Below are 4941 nucleotides of genomic sequence, written 5' to 3'. Positions count from 1 at the left end.
TGTGTGTTTGTTTGTGTGTGTGGTGTGTGGTGTGGTGTGTGTGTTGTGTGGGTGTGTGTGTGTGTGTAGTGGCGTGCGTGCGTGCGTGCGTGCGTGCGTGCGTGATGTGTGTGTGTGTGGTCGGAGACTGATCCACTGTGCTCCTGAACCAGTGCTGGGAATAAAAAGACATTCACCAAACCTACCATTTTTCACCGCTTGTCATCAACAGCCAATGATAACATAACCACACCGGGGCTGCTTCCTAACGCGACAATTTCATGGTTTCAGGCACCAGCTCCGGGCCGTGCAGCTGTCCGGCGGGTTTCACGCGGTGCGCTGGCCGCTGTCTGACCCGGCTGCACGAGGCCGTCAATCAAGCGGAGGTAGAAGCCGGCTGTCGACAGCTCGGGCCTCACCTGGCCTTATCCCGCTCTGAGGCCGAAAAACAGTGTGCTAACGACCTGGCCGATGGGGGTTATGTGTGGCTCGGGGTGACTGACAGGGACTGGGTGCATGAGGCAGCTGACGGCTGCGGTGATGTTACGATTCCCTCCTCCTGGTGGGGTCCATATGAATCCAATGGCCGTGGGATGGCGCGAGAAGAATGTGCGCGATTTCCTTATTATACTGGCTGGGCCGATACTAACTGCTTTAATCTGGCCAGGCCTCTGTGCCAGATGGACATATGTCATCGGCCTGAATGTCAGTAACAAGGTGCGCCGGCATTTTGTCATTCGCAGTATCTAAGGACAAAGGGTTGGAGATATGTCGTAAAGCGAATGACCCGGGTTTGGGTAGGAATTCGTCTGTTAAACTTTTTGTGCCTCCAGCCTGTTACGACAGGTCTAGTGGTTGTCGCAGTACTAGTGTAACTAATAATTCATATTTGCTCAGAGCCAACTGAAGACTTGTTCGTGATTGGCCAAATGCAGCGATCCATTAGTAGCCTGCGGGTCCTTTGCGCTAACCAGCAAGGATAAAGAACATCTAAACACTGGGTAATTAGGCCAGTGCAAGCCGGGTGCGCTGCAGTCTGCGCGTGGTGCAATGCAGCTGGCAATTGCTTGGGTCGCTGCCGCGGCCTTACCAATTTCGAACCTCCAAGTCACGTTTTGTAAGCGCAGGAACGAATCTGTCCCCAATTTCCCACGGTTTAGACCGAAGGCTCTTTGAAAGCATGAGCCAAGTCTTCTGTTTCTGTCCCCCACATCCAGGCTAAACCTATGGAAAAACGGATCAGGGTGAAAAAGTGCCTTTTCCGTCACCGACAAAGTTGCAACCGTCTGATATGTCCCTAGGGTCAAATATTTCCGAAACCATTGCAATACAACTCTAAATGCAATATATCTCTTAATGCAATAAACCACAAAAAGCAATGAGAAATTAAACGCAGCGCGGCATAACCATCGAACATTTTTGCTTCGGGAGTTCATTTGCACTAAAGTTTCATTTACTGGCTATGACACACTGGATGAAGGCTGGAAGGATATCATGAAGGATACATTAAATGGAGGAACACTGACCTGACCTGACAGAATTATCAGATAAAGGCACACTTAACATAACAGCCTAAAGGCGTGTAGTTTCCTGTCCAGTTAGGGTGAAGGGATCGTGCCCCGTCACAATTGATGTATCTTCTGTTTTTGTTTATGATTTTCTGAACATTAGTTTTCATGAATGAATATCACTCAAAATTGCTCAGGTTGGGCTCCCACTGATTTTGAGAAACGACCTCTCTGCTCTCAACTACGAAAAGAAAGTGCGTCAAATCTGTTAAGAGAACTGTTTTAAGTGCATTTCGGAGGCAGGCTCAGCAATTTTTTTACTGCCCTCCCCCTTCCCAATCCCTCAACCCTATACATTTTGCAAAACAAACCCTCTGGCCCTACCTTTACCGATAGCATAATTCTACAAGTACCTCAAATAATATCATTTTTGTTTTCGGGACGTCATTATACAATCAGCTGAAAACGTTGGCGGCCTTCATTACCTTGGCAGAATCGTTGCCGGTGCAGAACTCGTACTTCCTAACATGATCCCATTATTTAGAGCAAAACCCATACAATCTTGGCATCAACGGATCCAAACGACATTTTTGAACGCCTCTAGTGCATTCATTTACCTTTATATGCAATATGACGACAACGAAAAGCGTTTTACTTCATGCCTGTCCACCGATCAGTACGCTAAGTTTGGGGTGCATCGGGCAATGTAAGAGGCCCATACCAGCGATGCTCGACCTCTTACCTCCAAGCCTACTGTTCTTCTCAGTAGCAGGAAGCCCCGATGAATCCTTGACATGTGTCGCTCCACCGACATTCGTTTACCTTTGAAGCTAAGGATCAGGTATCCACAAACGATAATCCTAAACGATGGGGCGTTTTAACAATATTACCTTGAATGGAGTGTTCCAACTTTACATGGGGTTTTGAACTGAAATAGCCATCTTGAGGATCTTTTAATGCAGTTTGCGGTCATGCTCTATTTAATCCCCAAAACCCTCTGGTTCCTGAGTTACACACCCGCTAAAGTGGGAAAAGGTTTATGTTAAGACTACTTCAGTCACCTTGGCATTGATGTCGCTATAGAAATGGCATACGATCGCAGCTATATTACAGGCTGTTTTCCGCTTGTGGTCAGAACAGCATGGCCGTTGATACATTCGCAAAAGCGATGATACGGCACGTATAAAACAATCCGCCGAAGGTGATTGGTTGTTAGTAAGACATCGTTGATGTATGCCTGTCGCGAACGTGAACGTGAGCACTTTCGGATTGTGCGGCACTCGCGTCAATGGGGCATTTTTTCTTTTTTTGGCCAGTGATATAAAAAAGTGATTTAGATCAGTGATATAAAAAACACCACTGTCTGCAAAAAGTACGGCACCGAAAACAGACCGGCATTCTCCCGAATTCTACTTTTTAAAAAAAGACGCGACAGCAAATCTATCTCTTTTCTCCTCCTGACATTTCTTTTTCTTCTGCCGTATTTCTTACGGTTTTCTTACGGTCTTACGGCAGCTCGGTTGGCGCATTGTGCACCGAGGCAAGGAACCTCTTATGGGTTTATGGGTTGGCAAGACATTATAAAATTAGGGAAATAGTACAGCAATTTTATAGATATTTTTCACGAAATATTTCACACATCCTGTACAACACATTTAAGTTCTGAACAACAGAGATGTGCCTTACACGCACAACCTCTTGAGTTGCATTGCCTTTAACTCCCGTTGAGACTTTGTTTTCAAGGCAGGTCACGGTGAAATACGATTTTATAACCAAAAACCTATGCGGATACTGTGAGAAAGCCTTCAGTGTGATAGTCCCGCGGGCTGTGCGTGGGATCACACTTATTTCACATTAGAGTGTGAACCAGACGCTTGAAATGTGTGATCACTGGTGGTGCGTGCAGCGGTTTGTATTGATCTTGATGTGATGGGGAATGCGCGGGCAAGGTTTGTACTTCTGAGAGATAACACTGTCTCGGTATTCTTTAAGTCTGGTGACTCCCAATTAAATGTGATATACCGATGCCTGTCCCTATCGTTATGTTTGCGTTTAAACACGACAAGGTAGTGATGCCAGCAGACTGAAAGAAACACTATGACTTCTACTGGAGAGGTACACAAAGGCAATTTGCTACTTCAATGTGATCTTGTCAACATTTTGAACCTATTGAGGCATTACGGCATCTAATAAATCCATTGCATGTTATTTTTTTAGCAATTAATTCTGGCAGTGGGGGCAGGTCTGGGCGGCTGATTTATGCACATGCTTGGTATAACCTCGCAGGATACGGCTTTGCAAAACTGTCTCGTCTTTGAGAATGCTGAAAATACACTGCCGTATTATTATGGATGCACATAGTACCGCCTCAACAAATTTGGTATGCAGGCAAGCATTGCTTGTGAGTCATCAATGTCACAGTCACTGCAACTTGTGTGACATGCTGGGTGCTGAGAAAGTTGGAAAAGTGTTGCTGTTGGTTTCTTTGATAGAACTTAATAATAATTTATCATGAGCCTTGTGTGCCCTGGAAGCTTCCCACTTCCTTGCATTTCACCTATCTAAATATAACTACGTGCACTTGTCACGTCTCCAATCTTGTGCAAGGTCAGCAGGTTTGCAGTGTCATTTCACTACATGTAATATTTTCTTGTTATACATGTGTTATTACTTGTGTGAACAATATTTTTGAATGAAGCAGCCTGATGGCTGCAACATGTTGCATGGGCGTAGAAGCAGAAAACGCGTTTGCAGCTTTGTGGCCTACATTTTGTGAATTTCTGAGATACTGTGAGCAAGTGATGTCACTTATTGGTTGTGCGCTTGCTGGAAGTGAATTGTGTAATGTATCATGTGTTTTTTGTCAGTCATATGTCAGATGCAAAGTTAATACAAGAATGCTGCTTTGCCGACCCTTTCATGATGAACTTTATTATAACAGCAGTAGGGATCGCAGCATAAAAACCATATCATTGTTCATTTTGCCATGCTACGGTGCAGTGCTAAGGTAGTGCCACAACGCCACTTTTGATGAGTGCTATTGCGCAATGTACCACATTGGTTGACTACTCTATGTCAAGCCTATGAGATAACAGGTCATAAATCATAAATGGCTGGTGACAACTGACTTACCAAAGCCATAGGACTACCACCAGCGAGAATGCCGTTGCACCACAATGGCTATATCAAGGTTAACTAGAAATTGCATAAATAATCCTGAGCAGGAAAAACATTCTTGATAGCTCAACCTTACCATATTCATCGTAGCAATAACAATGCTTTGGGCACTAGTTCATAGCAATGCTCCATATTTATCCATATTTGCATGCAACTGTAATTCCGGTTATGAATAATAAAGAGTGTAACTACTGTACACATCACATTATGTCAACGCCACGTTTATAGCAGCGCAGGCAAGGATAGGTCGGCAATAAAGTATTGACATCCTCAACAG

Source organism: Pollicipes pollicipes, unplaced genomic scaffold (assembly GCF_011947565.3).
Source record: "Pollicipes pollicipes isolate AB1234 unplaced genomic scaffold, Ppol_2.1 Scaffold_2555;HRSCAF=2994_pilon_pilon_pilon, whole genome shotgun sequence".
Lineage (NCBI taxonomy): Eukaryota > Metazoa > Arthropoda > Thecostraca > Pollicipedomorpha > Pollicipedidae > Pollicipes > Pollicipes pollicipes.
The sequence above is the reverse complement of the archived record's forward strand: the minus strand, read 5'-3'. Positions refer to the sequence as shown.